Here is a 24,698-nt window from a genome sequence, read left to right as displayed (position 1 = left end):
TGGAGGACGTTCCTTGGAACGACAATCATCATCGTTCTTTCCAGGCCTGGCGGTGATGTCTACTTGTCTCAAGGAGTTTTCTTCTCAGTTCCCGACCCTACTACTTCAAACACCGATCATGACTCATGAAGCTTGTTCGGAAGGGAACATGGGTAGCATTATGCAAATGATGCCAATTGATATTTTTGTCAAGCCTGGTGTCATTAAAAATGTTCATATTGGGGTAACTTGTTCTCCAGATGAGATGAAGCTCTATACTCATCCGTTCCAAGAGTTTCAGGATGTTTTTGCGTGGTCATATGAAGAGATGCACAACATTGACCTAAGTATAGTCGTGCACGAGATTCCAACTTACCCTCCTGCGAAGCTCGTTCACTAATGGCTGCGTCAAGTGCACCCTAGAAAAGTAGCTGCCATTAAGGGTGAAGTTGAAAAACTTTTGAAAGCTGGATTTATTTATCGAATCCCTCTTACAGATTAGGTGTCAATTATTGTACCGGTGACAAAGAAATAAGGCACTATTCGCGTTTGTGTCGATTACCATGATCTCAATCGTCCCTATCCAAAGGATAATTACGCCACTCCATTCATTGACCAGATCATTGATGAATGTGGTGTGGGTGAATTCTTTTCCTTTATAGACGATTTTTCTGGTTACAACCAAATAAACATTGTGCCGACTGATCCAGATAAGACAACCTTTATCTGTCCATGGGGGACCTTCGCATATAATAAGCTCCCTTTTGGCCTTAAGAATGTTGGGGCTACATTTTAGAGAGTGATGTCTTATGTGTTCCACGACATCCGAAACATCATTAAGCCTTACTTGGATGATATCCCTGCTCATTCTCGTAAACGGCATGATCATCTTGATCATCTCCAGCAAATTTTTTTTGCTATAGATACTGCAACATTTGGCTGAATCCGCATAAATGTGTCTTTTGCGTCGAATCTGGACGACTCCTCGGGTTTATCATTTAGAAAGAAGGCATTCGCCTTGATCCTCTTGAACTCGAGGCCATTCTTAATTTACCCCCTCCATCTTCGTTGCATCAACTACAAAGTCTACAGGGAAAAGCATATTTCCTTCGTTGTTTTGTACCGAAATATGTTGAGCTAACTTCAGGGTTCACTCGGTTACTCAAGCAAGGAACCCCAATTGTTTGGGATGAGATCACCCAAAAGTCTTTCGATGACCTAAAAGTTGTCCTCATCAATGCTCCTTTGTTGCACCCTCCAAACTATCATCGCGATTACTTCCTTTATCTAACTGCAGTCTCTAGTACCATCGCTATGGTGTTGGTACAGGATGATGAAGAAGGCAATGAACATGCTATTTATTACCTTAGTCGCAACCTCCTTGACACCGAGATGCGTTATTCTCATGTCGAGAAGTTGGCTTTGGTTGCTGTACAGGTTGTTCAGCGCTTTCAACATTACTTTCTCCTCCGCACTACCACTGTGATTTCCAAATGCAACCCCATGACCTACATCCTGACTCATCAGTTGCTGGGAGGCAAGTATTTTAAGTGGATTGTCATCCTCCAAGAATTCAATTTGGTGTTCACTACTGCCAAATCTAAGAAATCATTGGTCTTCGTTGAGTTGATTTTCTCTCTTCCCTATGCTTCTCTTCCTGTTGGTGCTGATAAGAAGGTCCTGGACGAGACTCTTTTCTTGATTAGCACTCTCGACCCCTGGTACGGTGATATCATCGTATATCTCCAGACATCTAGCTTCCGGTCTGCATTGACCAAGGATGATCGCCGATGCATTCGGCATCAATCTCAACCTTATCGTATCATTGGAGATACTTTATACCGCATCGGTGTCGATTCAATTCTTCGATGCTGTCTCACTCTCGAGGAGGCTGAGGGAGTCTTGAATGACTTCCATTCTGGCACATGTGGCGGTCACCTGTCTGGATATGATACTACTCAAAAAATCCTCTGCTCTAGTTATTTTTGGCCCTCCATCTTCAAGGATTGCATCCAAGTTCCATGAGTGCCAAATTTATCAACGAAAAATGCGCGCCCGTCCCGCTCACCCACACCCCGTTATTATCATTGGTCCTTCTTCCAAATGGGGCATCAACTATATGACTTGTAACCATCGTTCAACTGGGGGCATGGGTATATTATCGTTGCTATGGATTATTTCACCAAATGGGCCGAAGCGATGCCTACATACTCTGCAGACGGTAAAACAATGACTCAATTTCTATTCAATCACATTATTTCCAGGTTTGGAGTGCCTCGGGCCATTGTCATCAACCATGGATCCCATTTTTGAGATTACATGATGGCTGAGCTAACCTTTATGTTGGGTCTGCGCCATAATGGATCAACCTCATATTACCCTCAGGTCAATGGCCAAGTTGAAGTTGTGAACAAAGTCTTGGTTACGATGCTTCAGCACACCATTGTGATGCACAAGTAAAATTGGCATCTCATGTTCTTTTCAGCTCTGTGGGCTTACCGAACCTCGACCAAGGACACAACTAGATTCACACCGTTCCAGCTAATCTACGATCTGGAAGCAACTTTATCGATTGAGTGCAAAATTCCATCCCTCAAGCTGGTTATCGAACATCTCCCCAAGACTTCACCTTAGGAAGAGCAGCTCTTGTATTTAGAACGACTGGATGAGACTCACTGTCTTGCTGCTTTGGTTATTGAAGCACAGAAAAAGCGAGTCAAGTCCCATTTTGATCAGTCTGTCTCTCCTTGAGATTTTTCTGAGGGCGGTTTGGTTCTTTTGTATGGTCAGGCTAATGATAAGGTGGGGGTAGGCAAGTTCGAACCCATGTGGCATGGGCCCTACATTGTTAAACGTGTGTTAGAAAGGGTCCTATGAGCTAATTGACTATGAGGGCAATCCTTTAGACAAGCCCCGTAATGGGATTTCTCTCAAAGAGTACTATGCCTATGTCATCTTGCATGGCTACTTTTGTACAATAGTGTGTTATTCATTTTTGTATAGTGTGGTTTGGTGTGTAGTTTTGCATGCAACTTTCCTGCTTATTATGTTTCTACTTGCTTTGCAGATGTCGGTGTTTCCTCACATCGGTTTCACTGATGGTTCAAAACCATAGTACCTGAAATCTATCATCCACGACATGGGTCATTTATGACCCCCATGGTGAGTTGATTGATATTCAAGGTATTTTTCTAGGTTGAACAACTAATAACATTGTTGAGCATAGTGCAGTTATCGAATTGTTGTCAAAAGCTATCGCTCTTGACATCCAGGAATTGGTTGTCAACCTTGATTCACAACTTGTTGTTCTTCAACTAAGCGGGCAATATTCCATCAGAAACCCTCAGATATTGAGAATGTATCTACGTATTTGTCTATTGGAGAAAATTTTTGATTACATTACATATCATCATATTCCTAGGCATGTGAATACATTGACATATGCATTAGCCAATTATGTGTTGGATAGACATTTGCGAAACATGTGAAAATAAAGAACTAAACATTTTTTATCATAGTAAGCAAGGAAATATAGAATATATATATATATATATATGTGGGTGTGTTTATGTGTGTGTGTGTATCGATAATGTTTATCATACATCAAAACCCCAAAAAATAATATGTGTGTTCAAATACATCTATGGCTCGCAGGCCTCAAAAATGTGGAATGTTAGACCTATGAACTAATTGGCATGGTGCTCATGGTAGCATGTAACTACTCGTACTACATGAGTCAGCAGTCGGCGGATCCGGTATGATACCCCCACTGTGTGCCTTTGATACTAGCGTGGGATGTCACCCATCGTGGCATACTCTGAGATACCGTGGTCAATCCCTTGAGGTTCTGCGCGATCTCCTCCTCATTATCACTTCCTTCCTGATAAGGAGCGATATCGAATTGCCAAGCAATGCACTTGGCAATCAGGGACATCCCAGCAGGACACTCTGGTCCCACATCTGCATTTACAAAATCAAAATTTCATGAATGCATGTATTTCAAAAACAATAAAAAATAAAAAATAAAAAATTGTTTGTTTTTACCTCCATCGTCATAATCTTCTCCCTCTAGGAGTGGCATATCTGGATCTCCACGGAAGTTGTTACCATTATAAGGTCAATCCTCTACTACGATCAACTATCGTTGTAGCCATGAGAAGAAGGTGGGCCCCCGATAATCCTAGGCATTAATGCACTCCAACGGACCATCCATGGGTCTCATGGCAATGGCGGTTCCACCTCAGCAAGCTAGTAGTGAAATAGCGGGACCCGCTCCAGAAAGAAGGTCACTAGAATGGAATCGTAGAAGAACTGCTTCAGGTTTCCCGCCTTGGCTTTAGATAGTTAGTGCTTCATGTTTATCTTCATGGCTTCCACCCAGTTGAAGATAGTTGATGTTGTGCAGTCGATATCATACTGAAACTTCAACTTGTTGGACTCATGCTATGCTTGAACCCCAACCACTTTGTTGATGGTCAACAACAACACTTTCAACACAAGATCCTGAACACTCATGATCTCTATCTTGCCGCTTTTTTATTTTAGTGCTTCCAGGCAATGTTCTATGAGCAACATGTTCACACTTGCCCTAATAGGCCTTGAACCATACAGATTGACTGGTTCTCCTCTTTGGGATAGTCCTGTGATGAAATAAATGTCGGAAGTTTCCAACTCTAGTTCTTGGTCCTGAATCATAAAAACTTCCCGCTTGACATTCCAGAGACTGATGAGATACCGTAGCAATTCAGGTTGAGCCCGCAGACTTGGTGTGAGGAAGAATTTTAGGAGCCCACAGTTCCTCAGAGCATTCAAGCAATTTGGGTATGTCATTGCTTGTGTGTCAATGTCCTCATGCTCGCTCCTTCCAATCAACCATTTTTCGTGATGTTTTCCTTGCAAAAACCATACAATCAAGTCAACAATCATCCTTGGCTCATGAAATTTGGATCAAATTAGATAAATTAGGCAAAAACTTGGAAATTTTATTTTTGCGATGCCGGCGCAACTGTTTTAAAAACAGTAACACCGACGGCATGCTTGACAGTGTTCATAACCCCTGATCGGCGTGATTCCGTGCCGACTGAGAGCAATTTTTTGTTGTTGCTAAATCCTCCTCAATAAATCCAAAAAATGGTTAAAAATAGGAAAAACAAGCATGAAAATGAAGCTGAAAGTTTTGGCTCTTACCTGCAATTGACGGATCTTCAAATGGCCTCCGGGATATCCCACAATCTGCTCCTGAAAAACTAGGACACAAATGGGTGAAAAGTTCTTCACACAAGGTAAAATTGTAAAATGGTAAAAATTAAGTACTTTTTCCTCCTTTTATTCATTTTTCATGAAATATTAGGGTTTTTAAAGTATTTTTAACTTATTTTGCCTCAAAAATTGGATAATGCATTTACCTTTTGTGCAACGACAGGTGATGGGTTACTGATGATGGTACTAGAGTCACGTTTAAGCTCTTTTCTCGACTCGTAATGTAGGAATTTACAGGGTAAGTTCCTCAGACAGAACACCAAAGGACACCGCTCACAAACAGATCACAGATCAATACACCAGTACTTTTGACGTGGTTAAAACCCTCAAAGAGGGAAACAGTCCACAGCCTGAGCCAACGCGGCCACTTCAGGCAATTTATTAATAAAAGAATGAAAATTTACATAAGCTTCTCTCATGGATGGTTAACCTACAAATGACCCTCCATGCTCTTTAAATAGAGATCATGGACCAATCGGGTGTTAAGCCACGGATCAAATGTCGGTAATACCGAGGAGAGAATGAACCGTCAGATCACTACATATTGTGACCGTCGGATTGTAAGTTACAAAATGTACATAGTAAAGAAACACACTTTACCTAACTCTATACTAGACCAAGTTATACTTAACTATTTCCTATGTGTCGGAATATCCTAACATCCCCCCTTAAGAACAACTTGGGATAGGATTGAAGGATTTACAAATATGACACAATAGGAGAAGGAAGGAGGCACTAGAGCCTATCCCCCCTTAATGAAAACTTCCTGAACTCCAACCATAAATCAAAGTTTAGTGAACTTCGCCTCTGTGAGAGCCTTTGTAAAGATGTCTGCAACTTGATCATCTGTTGAACAATATTGCACTTCAAGAACATGGTCGTGGATGAGCTTTCTGATGAAGTGCATATGTAGTTCAATGTGTTTGCTGCACTGATGTTGGACTAGATCTTTGCATAGTTGAATGGCACTTTGATTATCACACCAAAGTGTAGTTGGATGTTGCTGCTGAAAGCCAAACTTTGACAGGATCTGACGAAGCCACAAGGCTTCCTTACTAGCTTCTTCGACACCACGATACTCTGCTTTTGCTGAAGAAAGAGAAATGGCACCTTGCTTCTTGCAAGCCCATGTAATAGGTCCTGAACCAAGAGTGAACACATAACCTGCAGTAGACTTCCGATCATCAGGGTCACCAGCCCAATCGGAATCAGTGAAACCAAACAATAGAGGAGATGCTTCGGCACTGTACTGAATCCCAAACTGAACTGTACCTCGAACATAACGAAGTATTCTTTTAGCTGCTTTCCAATGACTTTAACGTGGGTTTTGCATAAACCGAGCAACAAGGCCAACAGCAAAGGAAAGGTCGGGATGAGTATGGGTTAGATACAAAAGTTTTCCTACAAGTTGACGGTATAAGGTAGCATCAACTTCAGGAGAAGTACAAGTGACTGAAAGTTTGACTCCAGACTGAAAGGGAGAAGGGGCTGGCTTACAGTCTTCCATGTGAAAATGGCGTAGAATATCACAGGCACACTTGGATTGGGAAAGGGAAATACCTTCCTTGGATTGCAAGACTTGAAGACCAAGAAAATAATGTAAGTGTCCTAAGTCTGTCATTTCAAACTTCCTTTTAAGGCTAGACTTCACATGGTTTATAAGGTTGGGATCACTACCAGTCAAGATAAGATCATCAACATAAAGAACAAGAATGATAAGAGACTTTCCCACTTTCTTGGTGTAGACAGTATTGTCAAAATGACACCTAGAAAAGCCATTTTCTAAAAGAAAGTTATCCATTTTGGCATACCAAGCTTGAGGAGCTTGCTTGAGACCATAAAGGGATTTATTAAGCCGACATACAAGGCTGGAGTCTGTTTGTATAAGGCCAATAGGTTGTTCCATATAGATTTCTTCATGCAAGTCCCCATGCAAGAAGGCAAATTTAACATCCATCTGATGGACTTCCCATTTGAAAGAGGCAGCAAGGGAAAGAACAAGGCGGATAGAGTTCATTTTGGCAACAGGGGAGAAGGTTTCAGTGTAGTCAATGCCTTCAACTTGTGAGAAACCCTTAGCAACAAGACGAGCTTTATGTTTATCAACTTTCCCATCTGGTCCATATTTGGTTCTGTAAACCCATTTGCATCTAACAAGTTTTCGTCCCTTTGGTAGAGGAACACGATCCCATGTATCATTTGCCAATAATGAATGATATTCTTCATTCATAGCTGCTTCCCAATCTGGATGGCCTGAAGCTTCTGCAAAGGTGTCAGGATCATAATTCACTGAAGCTTGAGCCAGTAAAGAAGAGGCTCTATCAAACTGATAACGTGTACGTCGCTGATCTGTAGGATCACCAGCAAGATCACTTGCTGCATCCCGAGTAGCACGAACCCATTTTGGAAGCTGAGGAGCTGAAGGAGGATCCTGAGAAGGTGGAGGAGGATTTTCATCCTCGCTTTCATCATCTTAAGAAGAAATATTTTCAAAAGTAGAAGAGATAGGGAGAGGTGGCACATCCGCCGAACTAGGCTCGTAGGCCGATATATTTTTAGCAAACTTTACATCTCTTCTAATGATAACATTTTTGGACTTAAGTGGAATAAGTTTATATCCTTTGACATCTTCAGAATATCCAACAAAAATACATTTTTCACTCTTAGGTTCTAAAACTTTATTTTTCTCATCTGGAATATGGGCCCATGCTTCACTTCCAAAAACACGAAAGTGACTTACATCTGGTTTAATTGAGCTCCATGCTTCTTCTGGAGTGATATTCTTTAAAACCTTAGTAGGAGTGCGATTTATTATGTAATTTGCACAGTTAATTGCTTCTGCCTAATAATTAAGACTAAGTCCTTTAGATTGAAGCATACAATTAGCCATTTCCTTTAAGGTGCGATTCTTCCTTTCAGCTACACCATTTTGTTGTGGAGTATATGGAACACTATGTTGCATTTGAATTCCATTCTCAGTGCAAAAGTTGATGAATTTGTTGTTAACATATTCTCCGCCATTATCAGATCTTAGCTTAAGAATTTGATGTCCAGATTGTTTTTCAACAAAGGCCTTAAAGGCCAAGAACATGTTAAATACTTCACTCTTGAGTTTTAAGAAGTATACCCAAGTGCGTCTGGAGAAATCATCAATGAAAGTTAAGAAATACTTGTAGCCAGAGAATGAAACAACTAGAAGTGGACCACATATATCACTATGCACGAGCTGTAAAGGGGCTGAGGCGTGCCAAGAGGCACATTTTTCAAAACTATCCCGATGATGTTTTCCGAGTACACATCCGGAACAAACACCATCTCTGCAAGATACCATTGGAAGACCTGTCACCATATTTTCTTTACATAGATTCTGAAGGGAGTGATAGTTTAAGTGACCAAATCGCTCATGCCAAAGTTTGCTCACTTCATCGTTATGAGCAACAAATACTGAGGGAAGATTTGATGACCCAAAGTTTTGAAACTTATACAACCTTGTAGAATCATCAGCAATGCCAGTAGCTAAAATCTGTCTAGGATCTCTTAGGTCCTTAATTACAACATCGTGAGGTGAAAATTCAACGATTTTATCTTCACCTGAATGAGTTATCTGATATACAGATAGAAGGTTGCAGGATAAGGTTGGAACACATAATACATCATTAAACTGACCATTGTCTATATGAACAGTTCCAGTCCCTACAACACAAAGAGATCTATCATCCCCAACATATATATTTTTGGTGTTACAATCATTTAAAGAAGAAAACATGGCTTTGTTTTTGGCCATGTGATAAGAAGCTCCAGAATCAATGAGCCACTCATGAGAATGAGAAGAAGAAGATACATTTAGTGCATAGCCAGATCGATATGCTTGACAACCACATGCAGAAAGTGCCATTCCTGAAGTTGAAGTTGAAGTTGAAGAGTGCTCCAAATGGATATTATGCTTCTTCATTGTTGCTTCCAAGGCTTCCATCTTCTTAAAGCATTTGGATTCTAAGTGGCCATCTCGATTACAAAGGTTGCAATGTTTATCAGTCTTCTTCCCTTTGTTTTTATTTGTCTTATCATTTTGTTGAAATGATTTTTCATTTTGAGGCTGAAATTGCTTAGGACCCTTGTTTGGTTTAGGACCATTCCTTTTAGGATACAACTTCTTAGGATTCTTTGAATTTGGTTGCTGCTGGGCGGCTAACGCTTTCTTAGAAGAGTTTCCAAGATGAAGAAGACCAAGGTGTAAGAGTTTTTCTTGTTCTCTTATTAAAGAATCACAAAAGGAATCAAAGGAAGGGGACTTGTAGGCTTGTCCTTGAGAAATGAAGACTTCTCTTGTAGAATGGAAGGTGGAAACAAACACAGAATAGGCTGGTCCCAACTTAGTAAGAATGGAGTAGATAAGGCTACTATCTTCTTTCTTAACCTTAACACCTTCCAAGAGTATTTTTCTCAAATGAAAACGGGGAAAACTCAAATGAAAAGATCGCAGAGTATTTTTCCCCTTTTGACTCGTAAAAGAGAATGAAAATGGGGAGTCCACTTTCAAGCTCTTTTCTGACTCTTTAAACACGAAAAGTTTGTGGAGCTCTTTTCGTTTTGAACTCGTTAAAGGCTACGAAACGTCATTTACCTAGTACACGTTTACCCCTCTTTTCAGGCTGGGATAAACTATTTACGAAAACGGGACTCCTTGACTGAAATGGTCAAGCGGTTCTCTTAAGTATCCTTTTCTACCTTTTTGGGCTCGAGAGACACAAATGTACGAAAAAGGGACCATGTGGAGTTTCCTTTTCCGTGTCTTTTTCAAACTCTCTAAACATGAAAAAGATACCGAGTTACACCTTTATCGGACTCGTTAAAACATTAAACGACATCGGATTAGTCACCATGACGGACATGAGCTTCTCCTTCCTAGGGCTCATTAAACTTACTGGGTCAGATTCATCCGAATAATAAACTTACTGTGCAAGCACATGTTATTCCCTTCAAGCTTGCGATTAAAAAATAATTGGGGTACCTGCCAGAAATGGTGGGGGAAAATGGGAAATTCTATCACTTGTGTCGGCAACCCACTCTTGAACATGACACTTTCTGCTTCGTGTCAGGTTGGGATATCCTCCCTTCATCATTGACCTTCCTGGGTTGGGTTGTTCATTTTGTGCCTTCAATTTGATCTCTGCCACGTCATTATGACCATCGATCCTATGGATCCAAAAGCTGCCAAACTTTGGAGTCGTGTCGCTGATATGTTCAAGAGTTAGTCCTTCTATAGTTACACTTACTCATGATTCTCTGTATCATCTGAAATCATTGCATCCCTTTGTCTCGTGTCAATGATGTGGGATACATCATGGCCCTCCTTTGACACGGTTGTTTCTTGTCGACTTCGGCTCATTATCCTAGAAGCTTGATGAGAGACTTCCTTCCAGTACCTTAGAGCTTGCATGCCCTAATGGAAAGTTCTTCGCACTCGACGATAAGTTCACATCATTGGCTTTCGATCGAGTGATTTCACGCGTGTTTAACTTCAGTTCCTTTATTCACATTCCGTGAACTGTGATGTTAGTACCTTGAGAGCTATTGTCATTATTGGTGGTGCTTGTTAATGGTTCACATCATTAACCGGTAATCAAGTGACGTTCTAGCATGTTCGACTTCAACACATTCATTCACATGTTAGGATTTGTACTTGGGTCATTTGGAGCGCAAGACCCCGGGCTCATATTACACAAGTCCAGGTTGCGAGGCGATGTGACATGATCATGTTGATATTCATGTCTCCTTTAGATGGGTGGCTGCAACCATACCATGAGTTGTTCTATGTGATCCTTCTCATTATTGGATGGCTGCGACCATACCTTGGTTTCGTTATGATCCTCTCTATTGGATGGTTGCGCCCATGCCTTGGATCCATTTACATGATCATTCTCTGGATGGTTGCGTCCATACCATGATTCATGTATCATTTGTCAAAGTTTTCAGTGATGTATATGTATCTATGCTTGCTTGCAGGTTTTTTGATGACAGACTCTGGTTCCCCGCATCTACTTGTAAAGCATTTCACCCCTCACTCTAGTTCGGCCTTCATGCTTTAGGGGGCATCTATTACACAACATTTTGTCACTGTCCCTATACTCCCCGTTCCACAATCTTGGAGGACCTCTACAGTGAACCCTACATGCTTTCCCATCATGAAGAAACTCCCATCATGTCCCTCTTCATGAGCAGAACAATTCCCTTTTGCATCATTTCCCAAGAATCTTCCTTTTACCCCAGTTTACAAGACCGACGCTACTGACCTATTTCCTCCTCGCACCGATTTGCAAAGATTAAAACCAGGACTAGCACCGTACGACACTACTGAGCCTTTTCTCAGTCGCACCGATCCTCTTTTGGAAAGTTTTTTAAATATGGAGTCAAAGCTTCTAGGTCTAGAAGCTTCGTAATGAAAGTCTGGTAAATGGTTGGGCTAGATGGAGCTGAGGAAGTCAGTTTGGGCTCCTTTCCCCTTTTAGGATGGAACCAACCAAGAGATAAGGCATTCTCCCATGATAAGAGGAACCATATCCCCTCTATCCAAGCTATATAAACCCCTCCTTTTACAAGCTTCACTAGTTTTCAGTATTGGTATTTTTGGAGCTTGAATAATTAGCAAGACATCTATAGCTTGTAGCTTTCTAGTGTATGTTTGAGGGAGAATAGTGTGTTTGGTTTGGTTTGAGACTAAAGGGAAGAGGCCTTAAAACTTCCATTGTTGGGGCTATCCATGAGATGCTAGCAGAAGTGTGGGAACCTGGATACGTCGGAGGAGACCAACAACATCAAGGCATTGGTTGTAATCTCTTTCTGAATTTATATGAATACAACTATTGATTGATTTCTTATATTGATGTGTTATATTACATTCAGTTGCTTAATGTTCCTTGACCTGTTAAGTAGGTTGAATACAATTTGTATGCTATCACGTTTGTTGTTGTTGTTTGTTTGCTTGTTTCAGGCATTTGAAGGAAGGAAACGAAAAGTAGTTGGAGTAAGGAAGCAGGATCATCACCAAGTGGAATAACGTTCTAAGAGATAGGCCCTCTTATTTGATTATAGCTTAAGGAGATTTTCCATAGATTGATTGTTTGTGGCTAGACCTGCTCTCTCGGGCTAGAGTAATTGTTTGTGTCCACACTGAGAATTTACCTGCACCACACTAGGTATCGAAAGTTTTCCCCTGATCCTTCACTAGTTAATCCATTGATTGATCAAAAGTCATCTTTGGTCAACCTCACTCTCTCTGAAAGTAAGTCTCATGAGTCCGTTCTCGACCAAACATTTGTTGAGAAACCGGTAGACTTGACTGCACCTTTAGTTAACCGTACCTTTCTGGTAGAGAGTGAACCTCATACTGCTCAGGTTCTTCTGGTTTCTTCAGTTTGGAATGAACTTGAGGGAAATCCTCCCATTCCTGAGGTGCATGAGAGAATTTCTCCTGTTCCTGTAGAGAAATAGGGCAGCTATCATGTTCCTACAACACCCCCTCCAAGTAGTTTGGTCACTTCTTTTGATTGTAGTCGACTGGCAAGATATTGCCTTCCATCTTATGTGCCTTTCCAGATTATAGTACAGGCTTACCATATGGTCGCACCTAGCATAGTCATAGATGAGGGCGCATTTGTTAGTATTCTGTCCTCAACTTCTTGGCAAGGTTTAGGTTCTCCTCAGTTTGTCCCCGTCACCCATAATCTTTTATCTTTTAACAACAGAACCAGTCAACCGTTAGGGATCCTCCCTAAGTTTCCTATTACTTTGGGAGGAAGGACTGTCTATATAGACGTGAATGTTGTCCAAGGCCCTTTAGAGTTTAATATACTCCTTGGCCGTGACTATGTTTATGTCATGGGAGATCTTGTTTCTTCCCTCTTTCGAGTAATATGTTTCCCACATGAAGGAAGCATTGTGATCATTTATCAACTTAAATTCATTGGTCCTGAATCAGCTCCCAATCAACCATCATCCCTAAATAGTTCTTATGTTCAAGCGATATCATCCTCGCCACAAGTTAATTACGTGGCCACCTATTCCATGTCCACATCTACTAATGATCTAGTAGGTGATGTAGTACACCATGTACTTGGGGCATTGGATCCCAATTTTTCATTTGGTTCCCTAAACATGTATCCCTTCCAGAGTGTTGTTCTCCCATATGATGAGAACCTCTTGGAAGCCATGGCCCCTTTTAGTCTGTGATCAAGGACCATGGAGCAAAGCTCCTTGTCTTGTGTCAAGCTCCTTAAAAATTGAAACAAGGACCTTGGAGCAAAGTTCCTTGTCTTGTCTCAAACTCCTTAAAAAATGAAACAAGGGATATGGAGTAGAGTTCCTTGTCTTGTGTCAAGCTCATTAAAAAATGAAACAAGGCTTCATGAGCATGGTCCTTTTCCTGTTTCAATCTCGTTAAAAAATGAAACAAATCCCCTTCCAATTTGAGTCTTTGACTAGATCTCGTAAAATCCCAGTCAAGTCTTTCGCTTGATCTCGTAAGTAAACCTTCATTCCATCCACCTGTTAGTCACCAGTAGTCTACTTAGGTGAATGAGATGAAGCTTGGGGGGCATGTACCTTGAATTGAGTCATTACGTTGGGGCATGCAAACTTATCTCAAGCATAGTTTATCTTTGTTTCAAGCTTGTGTAAAAATGAAAGCAAACCCAAACACAGTTTGTTTCCTTTTCAAGATTGTGTAAAAATGAAACCAAATCCAAGCATAGTTTGTCTCTGTTTCAAGCCTGTGAAAAAATGAAATCATCTTCAGATATACTCAAGCATAGTTTCCCATGTTTCAAGCTTGCGTAAAAATGAAACCATTCCCACTTTACATCTTGTGATTTCCATTTCTATCAGCCTATTTTTGCTAGATGAACCTTGGTTCTTTCATTCCATCGTCACCATCTCTTTGGCTGATCATATGCTTTCACTTGGTTGTTTTACCTGTGCTTGAGGAACATCTGCGATGAGTGGTATTATTTGCCATCCTCTTGACCCTTACATGTTTTGAGCAGTTCCATCATGACCAGAACCAGTTGTTATCATTTTATACCACTCGTTCCTCCAGGAAGAGTCATATTTCAGCTCTTTTATGACTCTCGACAAATGAAAATACATTCTATTATGATAAACCAACATATTTTTGAAATTTATTTCATAACCCAATTGCCTTTCACTACTATTCGGATTTTTTTCTTGTTGCCACAAGAATTGATTCCCCAAATATTTTTGAGCAACTTCCTCATTCATATATTGAAAAGCAATATTCATCTCGCTAAATGACACTTCATAAACAAAATTCAATTTCCTACTCAAGGCATCCGCTACCCAATTCTCTTTGCCTTCCAAGTGTTTAATTTCGAATTCCAACTCAATTAAAAAGGTAGTAGAACATGCTTGTCGAGCATTCATGACAGGCTAATTAAAATAATTAGTCAAACTGTTGTGGTCTGTCATTAATAAAAAAGAAATTCCATGCAAGTAATGTCGACACATTTTAAGGGCATGAATGACTGTTGTTAATTCCAAATCATAAGCCAAATATTTTTGTTCATGTTCCTTGAGATGTCGAGACTCATAGGCTACAAATATTCCTTCCTACATCAATACTTCACCTATGTCTTCCTTGAAGACATCAATGCATACAATAAATTCCTTATCAAGATCGACAATTCTCAAAATGGGAGCAATTGTAAGTAAATATTTTAATTGGACAAAAGTGCTTTGACATTCAGCTGTTCATTTAAAAATTCTTCCTTTCTTTTGTAAGGAAGTGATGGGATATGCTACGTTTTAAAATATTTGATAAATCATCGATAATATCCGGCCAAAAACATGAAAGATCTTATATCAGGTACATTTTTGGACACAGGGCACTCCATAATTGTTTTTATTTTCTCTGGAACTACATCTATTCCATATTTTGTGATCACATGTCCTAAGTACTGAATTTGTTCCTTATAAAATTCACATTTGTTGTATTTTTCATACAACTGGTGCTCCCTTAAAGTTTGCAACATAATTTGCATATGCTTTTTGTGTTCTTCCAAATTTCTTGAATAGACTAGAATGCCATCTCTAAAAATCAACACAAATTTATCGAGGTATTGATGGAATACATTGTTCATGAGACACATAAACATTGCTAGTGTGTTAGTTAGCACAAAGGGAAGAATCGCAAATTCATAATTCCCATAACGCGTTCTAAAGGTTGTTCTGTATATATCTTCCTCCTTAATGCATATTTAATGGTACCCAGAACACAAATCAATTTTAGAAAATATCGTAGCCCTTTTTACTTGATCAAAGAAATCATCAATACAGGGTAAAGGGTACTTTATTTTAACCATGAGCTTGTTTAATGGTCTCTAGCTAATGCATAATCATAAAGTGTCATCATTCTTCCTAAAAAAGAGCATTGGATCTCCCCAAGGTAACATGCTTGGGCGAATATAATTTTTATCTAACAACTCTTGTAACTCATTTTAAGTTTCGTCAATTCTGGGAAACTCATATGGTATGGTGCTATGCATACAGGAGTAGCTCTCAAAATAAGTTCAATAGTAAAATCTATGTCCATTTTTGGAGGCAACCCAGGGATATCCTCAGGAAAAACATCAACAAAATCCCACACAACCAACAAATTCTCTAAGGTGGAAGTCTTCTCTTTGGAGTTTGAATATCCAACTTGAACCGCATAAATTTGGCATCACTTCCTTATACACTTTGCCACCTGTGAGGTTGTGAATGGTCTTAGTTTTAGGGGTCTCTTCACCCCTTGCAACTCTTGCCTCATGCCATTTTCGTTTAAGTAGATGATTATCTCGTCCTTATAATTTATTAAAAACCAATGTTTCTCCAATGAATCCATACCAATTAGTATATCATACAAGCCTAAGGGTAATAAATTAAAATTTTTTGTTATTGTTTGACCTACCAACTCAACCAGGCAACTATCTACTTTAGCTACCACCCTTCTCTTAACCTCCGTAGCTAACTGTACCAACCATGGGATCTTAAATTTAATAGTTTGTAAGTGATCATTTTCTATTATTTTAGGACTTACATAACTCAGACTACCTCATGGATCAACTAGAATGGATACAATCTGGTTAAAAATTTTACCTTCAAACTCCACTATAGTGGGTTGGTATTTTTCTTGGTGATCCTCCCGTGCAGTGTTGATCCTCGACATACTCCTTGCTACGTCTCCTATTATTTATGCCTCTTGAATTTGCGCCACCTGCTCCACTACTTTTCGATAGGGACAATTTTTAACATAATGCGGTGCCCCACAACCCTAACACTGCAATGGGGGCATAATGGCTGACTCTGCTTTAGATTTTTTAGGTTGGTCAGTTTTTAATTCATTCTAGAATTTTGACTTGTGCTAAATTCTACTAGAATTTTTGCTAGGTTGGTTCTTGTAGACACCTTTAAAATTTGCAAATTTTACCCCTTTTCCACTCTGTGAGGGTTTATATCCTTTCCTTTTTTCCCATCTTGTCCCACCATATCCCTTTGACTTCATCTGCATATAACATATTTGGGATTTTCTAATAACCTCATCCATGCTTTGGGGGTCCAATTATGTTAGTCATGGGTATAATCGGGACAGATTCCATCCATGTGTCATAGAATTTTCTTGTATGACTCATTAGATATAATTATAGTTAGGTAGCAGGAGATTTGGGTTGCACCCGAGGGTGCCCAGACAGTTGATAATCTGTTTGTATCAATGGTTGTGACATGGCCCTACCTTTTTTGGACTGACATTCATGTTATAACTCTTTTATGAAATAACTCTTTGGGGTATCACATAATTTTGTTATTTATCATGTAATAGACATTTTTTTGTAAGAATCATTGCAGTTTATGGTGATTACTAGTAGTGTAAAGAACTGATTCATGCCTACTTGATTATGAATATTATTGAGTTATTTAATGAAGGACATTTATTATTTCATGTTAATTATTTGCATAATGTTCTTCTTAGGTTAATATCGTGAGGGAAATTAATTATGATTGCATTCTTGAAGCTTTTATTTCTTTTATGATAGCATAGTCTCATTGAAACTAATTTGGCTAATGGGTAAAGTTTATTCCACACATGTGCATTATTGTTAACCTACATCAGTTAACTATAGGCTGTACATGGGACATAAGGAATGATTCTTGGCTACTATACCCGACTCAGCCTTGCAATCTAACCTTCTCTTTCCACTGGGCTCAATTAGTGAAGCCTACAGTTAGAATTTCAGTTTAAACAAATTACTTTGTATTTTTTTAGGGTTTCAACCAACAATTTTTCTTTAACTTTTTCCCCCATTTGATCTTAAGAAAAATCTTACCCGAGCAGAGGACTAGGCTCTTGGGCTGCTATCGTTAGTCGACTTGACCCAAAGTTACATTACTCACAGCCTCTTCTATTGTCTCGAAACTATACATTCAGGCACAAAAATTGTAGTATATTAAACATAAAAACAATCCATTGGTCACATAATATTTTTATTAAATTTAAACATTACTCCTTGTCTAATTTTCTACACAGTTCAACAAATAAAGTTACCAATGTACTTATTTGTTTTTCTTGTACTTCATATATGAATCCAAAAATGCTATCAGGGAAACAGTACTCCTCCCTTCCACTGAGATAAGGTCTCAAACTACATCTCCCCCTGAGCTATTTTCCACACATAATAGTTGTTTGAGAAATAACCAGTTGCAATGGTTCTTTCCCTATGGATATTTGATCCCAACCAGACTTAGCCATGATTTAAAGTTTGAGCTTTCCGGTCTTAGTTAGACTCCACGAGCACTCCAACTTTAGATTCTGAAGGCCATAAATTCACATATATTCTCTCTGTCTCTCTCTCTTTTTCTGCCTTAGGTACCTCTTATCTTTTTGGATTTTTTTTGAAGTTTTATTCCAAGGGAAAGTTTGGACGGGTAACCACCTGACCCATAACTACTTCAAAAATTTAGGATGTGAGTGCGCCAACATTTTTCCCTATTTCATAAAGATTCATAATAAAGAAAACATTCAAAAAATCCTAACTTAAGAGAGTAAAAGTATTTGTATAAATATTCACATGCATATCACCATGCATAATCACTTTCTATTTAACCTTCCTGGCCCACACAATAAAATTGTGTTTATATACATTTTACCGTAGTAATTATTTTCCTCTTGAGTTACCAGGGGATGACACAATTTTAGTGTAATGAAAATAAGAAAGATACACATTGCTAAAGAAAAGAAAAAGTTAATGAGTTTTATAGTTAAATTGGTTATTTTTCAATTATAACGAAACTTTGGTTTAAAGAGTTTGTGACTTATGTGATACTAGGAGGGTTAAAAGCAAAAAATATTATCTCTTCAATTGTTCAGTTCATATCCACATTAAATCTAAATTTCAAAATATTTTTCGAATTAGCAACCTTACAACCTCTTTTCCTTTTCACTTAACAAAACCATAGTAATCTTGGAACACTTTTTTAATTTCTTTTAAGCATAGAAATAAAACTCTAAAAAACTCCATATAATCTCATATCTTCTAGATTCAATAACCCATTTGTATATATTAGTAAACTTTAATCATCCAATAATTTATTAACTTAATCATTATATATTAAACTAATAAAAAAGAATCAAAAATATTTAAAATTTAAATTCATACTTTGCACAACTAAACTTTGTATTGATTAAATAATTTTTAAAACTATTAATTAATCCCATCTATATAAATAGTTAGAATAAACAAATAATATTTGGAACTGTTTGTGTTATTATACCTACCCCTAGGCAGGTATTATGCATTGAATATTTGTTGACTGCCTATTAATTCAGTCAACGCATGAAAAATATTTTTCAAAACTGCAACTTTAAAATTTATTTTTTTTATTTTTTGAAATTTATTTTATTGACTTAGAGAAAGATTTCGGCGAAAATCACATGGAATCTCATGTGACAAATGAGATTCCATGTGATTTTCGCCGAAATCTTTCTCTAACTTGATATGGATCAGAGAAGCCTAAACTCGATTATTTTATTGACATTTATCTCTCATGGGATAGGTTGTCAATTTGGAGATGTTATTTCTCAATGTCTCAAATAATGAGTCAAGAGTACATGGGTCACATCAATTTTATTATTATTTTTATTGCATTCCATAATTATCTAAGCAAAGAGTACATGGATCATATCAAATTTTGTTTTTGTTTTATTGCATTCCATAATTAAATGAGTGAGACATCACATAATTAGGTAATTGATACATTTCTTTGTTAAAAAATTAAAAAATATTAAAAAAAAAATACTATTATAATTAATATGAAAAATGTCTAATAATTTTGTAACTTAATTTTGTAATCTCCATAATAAATAACTTATTTATATTTTTAAATTTATATGTTCATCGTCACTAAGTATGTTTACTATTTTATATTTACTTAATATAGTTATAACATTTAATATTTCAAAGAACATAAAAGACAAACTATATACTATAAGTAGCTATTTATAAATAACACATTGTATTATTTCTTATTTTTTTAAAGCTAAGATGTATATTAAATGATATTGTTCGACATCTACAAATAGATTAAAACCTATCCTACCCCATAAATACATTTTACAACTACATTTACAAAGCTTAGTTGCTAATTCTTTTAATATAACACAATAATCAGATAGTTTCACTATTTTTTTACAAAGGAATAGGTATAAGCTACTATGTAGCACTTGTTTATATATGTGAATGTGTAATTGTACATTAAAAACACACGACTCTATTTTTTCCATGTCTTTATTTATTTTTTATTTCTTTTCTTTTCTATATATATCTCAAATTTTTTATCCACAATTGTATATTCAAACAATAAGATCTTTATTTTTGTATTATATATATTTTTATATTATATATATATATATATATATATATATATATATATTGTAAGCTTAGGTAGGACCCTCTCATTTTCAAATATTTTTTTACATATCGGTTATTCACCCCATTTCCGGAGAGGACACAAGAATCGAACCTAAGATCTCCGGTCCGGTGAGACTTCATTTCCACGACCATTGCCACTTGCGCTACCCCATGCAGACACACACACACACACACATATATATATATTAGGTTTTCATAATTATCATGTAATTTTTATTTTGAAATATAGTTTTTAGAATTTTCATATGAAAATATATGGATAATTTAGATTTAATAATTTGAGTATATTTTTAATATATACACAATTTAATTAATGAAATTAAGGATTTCTAAATTAGTTTTTCATTTCAAAACTTATGTATTGTGTATTTGTGACCTCTCCTCTATGCTTGTTCAGTTATACATTCTCAAAGTAAATAACATATAAATGTTTTGATGGCTATCGACATTTAATAACAACTTAATTTATGTAATTGTGCTAATTTTATATATTTGACAATTTTATAAGTCTTACAAAATTATATATATATATATATATATATATATATATATATATATATATATACCACTAAATTTGTTTTAAATATTAGTGACAAATTACAACCACTTGTTACACATAAATATTTATCATCTTAAATAATTTTATAGTTATTTTAAATAATTTTAACAAATTACAACCCCTTACCATAAAAATAGAAAATAAAAAATAAACAAAATATAATAAAAAAATAAAAAGATAAAGAAAATATAACATCAACTAATCTAATACTTAAATGTAAAAAATATTTTTAAATGATAAATTTAAAATAAATTATGATTTATTATCCTTAATGAATAGTGAATGCATAGTTCTCTAAGATTATTCCAAAAATGCACCATCCTTTTAAAAATGAAATTCATTATAATGATTAATAAGCCATCTTTTTAAGATTACATCAAGAAATTTATTGGATAAAATTATTTTCCAGCTCATTGGAGTGACATAGAACCTCCCATGTATACACCGTTCAATTTGGAATGTCCAACTTGTCCCGTATACACACCATTCAATTTGGAATGTCTCCGAATGTCGTGTCAGCCGAAGTAATCACTCATATTTGTAAAGAAACGCTCACGTCCTGTTTGAAAGAATTTAATCAATACTAATTAATATCTAAAATTAAAAATAAATTAATACATATTTCAAAAGTGTAATATGCAGCTATGTTTAGTACTTGTTTTTGTTTTGTACGTAAAAATAATTGATATTTATTTTAGATTAATTTAAATGGTTATATCAGACTGATCGTCCGCAGATGCAGAGCAGGAGAACACTTGACTCAAACACACACACAAAGACTCTAAATGCCGATGCCCAACAAATGAGCCTTACCCTCCTTATATAGGATGAGAGGGGGGACAAACATTACTGTTGGTCGGACCGAAGAAAAGACTTAAAGCTAAAGGAATCATTGCTTTTCAGTCTTTATCAGAGCGACGTCCGCACAAATATTCGGGACCGAATAATTGCTTTCGGGTAACGCTAAGATATTGTCTGTAAAGTAGATTCTTGTACCTAAAACAGATTTGACAGACATCATGACTCTTTACATAGTGGATGCTTTTGTACTAAAAAGCCCACGAGAAAAGACTAGATAAGAATATTTACACTGTGGAGGCTTTTGAACAGTAAAGCCCACGGGAATACTGGTCACAATTAAGCCCTTGTGACTGGTACAAAATCAAAATACAGTCAGATCAGGGAATCTGCCTCTTTTATAAAGTATATCATCACATGCTTTGGTGTAGATTCTCCGGACTATCATTGGTTTTCCCAGAATGATTTGATGCTGGACCTTGGTTAAGATGTACCATTCCAGGTGCTCTCTCATATACTCTTGGAGTGAATAATTTATTCTATGGAATGGATCCCACTCCTTGACCGTCATCTCTCTGACTGTTTTATAGATGTTATGAAAACACTCCCCAATATTATTTTCAAAACATCTGTCACAGTATTTTCTTTCATAATTTTCATGATATACTGGGTCCATAGCTGTTCTGCTAACTCCGTAATCAGTCCACCAATTCTGGAACCACTGACATTGTTGATTTCGCTGAGATGCTGCTAGCGTACTGAATTTCAGCTTTGTGTAATGGGTCTCCTCTCTATCATCAACATTCAGGAAGTCCCACCATAGCTTTTTGTAGTCTGCAAAATCATAAACTGTGTCAGGAAACATTACCTTGGGATCATTTCTGGGCCACCGGGCACATGGTTGGACAGGAAATTGTCCTGGTTCATTCCACAAATCTCTGGTTCGATAGATACAATAGTAGCTTTCATAAATTCCTGTGTTGCGACCTCCATGGTACCAAATGCCGGCAATGTCATGAAAATTTTGCTCTAGGGCCCGCCGCGCAGTTCCAACGTCTGCTTTTGCCTTGTCATACATCATATCATGGATCCATTTTCTACCCTTAGGGTATACTTTTTTTTTTCTGGTACATAGTGCTGGAGATCAGTGTGGGGCTGTAGGTTGGCATCAAGGACCTTTGTATTCCTTAATTGCCATGTGGGTCTCCAGTTGTTTTTGTACGTTTCCCAGTCTTGGTCATCCGGAATGGTCCTCAAGACTTCTTGTTTTTGGTGCTGGTCCCATTCAGTAATAATCATCATAACATGTGCTTCCTTCTGATCAATGTACTCTCTGCTGAGGAAGTCAGGAAGACTGTTATCTTTTCCTTTGATGTGTTCTACAGAAAAATCAAAATTTGCAAAGAGTGCCTGCCATCTAGCAAACTTTGCTTCTCCAGCTTTCTTGATATCTTTAGATAAGACTCTCTGCATTGCCGAAGCATCTGTTCTGAGAAGAAAAGGCTTGTTTATCAGATATACTTCGAATTTGCTTATACAATTCCATGCAGCTTTTACCTCTCTCTCAATAACAGAGTAGTTTTGCTCTGCTGGATTCCATACTCCTGAAGCAAACTGTACAACTTGTTCTTCTTTGCCAACTTTTTGTTTCAGGATTCCTCCCCATCCAATATTACTGGCGTCAGATTCAACTATCTTGAAAGCTTGGTCATCGGCTACATATAGTATAGGCAAAGATTTTACCTTTGCTTTGATTTCTTGGACTGCTCTGGTGTGGACATCTGACCATTCAGGGGGGTTTTTGCCAAGCCGCTTATTGAGCACCTTCCTGTCGCTGGCACAATCCTGATAAAAACTGCTGACATAATTTAAGCATCCCAGAAATCTTTGCAACTGTGTCTTGTCTTTCAGCACGTCCGGGAATTTGTCTGCAAATTCAATAGCATGTTGTTGCAGAGAGATCTGTCCATTACAAATCTTGTGTCCTAAGAACTTTATAGAAGTCTGGAATACTTCTATTTTCTTTTTGCTAAGTACAAGCCCATTTTTCTAAACCAACTTCATGAAAATATTTACATGTTTGAAGTGGTCATCAATATTCTTGGAAAAAATTAAAACATCATCAATATAAACAATTAGCCAATCAAAATATGGCTTGAAAATATCATCCATGACTTTCTGGAATTTTGAGGGAGCATTTTTGAGGCCGAATGGCATGACATTCCATTCGTAGTGCCCTGCAGGAATACTAAATGCAGTCTTGAATTTATCTTCTTCATCAATGGCAACTTGCCAAAATCCCGCTTTTAGATCAAACTTTGAAAATATCTTGGCTCCTGCAATTCTTCTAATCAAATCTCCTTTATGTGGAATGGGGTAAGTGTCATCGGCCAAGACTGAGTTTAGAGGCTTATAATTTATCACAAGTCTAGGAATACCTCTAATCTGTTCAGCTCTCTTGTTCACATAGAATCCATAGCAATTCCAGGGGCTATTGGATTCTCTGATCAATCCTCTGTTAAGCAATTGCTGGATTTCTTCTTGGCATAGCTCTCTATATTCCTTGCTCATTGGGATTGCTCTGCTCTTACAGGGTTTTCCTGTATATCCTTCTTTGTAGGGCAGTTTTATAGTATGTTGCTTTCTGTGCCAGAAAGCATTTGGCTCTTCTGAACAACATTTTTCTTCTAATTTCTCTTTTAGATCTTGGATCCTTCTCTTGATTTGCGGCAGTTTTAGCTGTTCTTCAATTCTCAGTGTGCCTTTCAGATCTTTGAGATCTGATAGTAGAGATTCTGCTTTATCCAATTTTTGCATAGCTTGGACCATTGTAGAAACTCTTGGGTTTGAAACATAAGGAAGTTCAATTCTTTTTCTTCTACCTTTTGATGTAGGCACAGAAATGAAATAGCCAGCTCTACTTCCTTTTAGTCTGGCTGAGCCATGAGGTTCAACTGCAGCTAAAAAGACATTCCCTAATATACAATCAACAGGGATGTCTGCTATGGCAAACTTCATATATACACAGTGGGTATCGAAACATAGTGAAGCTCTAGGAATCTCATATTTGAGTTTCTTGTTTCCTAGACCTACTACTTCTCTTTCAGCAGAAACCCAATACTTGG

Source organism: Pinus tabuliformis, chromosome 1_2 (assembly GCF_031772625.1).
Source record: "Pinus tabuliformis cultivar Carrire ecotype Pingquan chromosome 1_2, CPIR1, whole genome shotgun sequence".
Classification (NCBI taxonomy): domain Eukaryota; kingdom Viridiplantae; phylum Streptophyta; class Pinopsida; order Pinales; family Pinaceae; genus Pinus; species Pinus tabuliformis.
The sequence above is the reverse complement of the archived record's forward strand: the minus strand, read 5'-3'. Positions refer to the sequence as shown.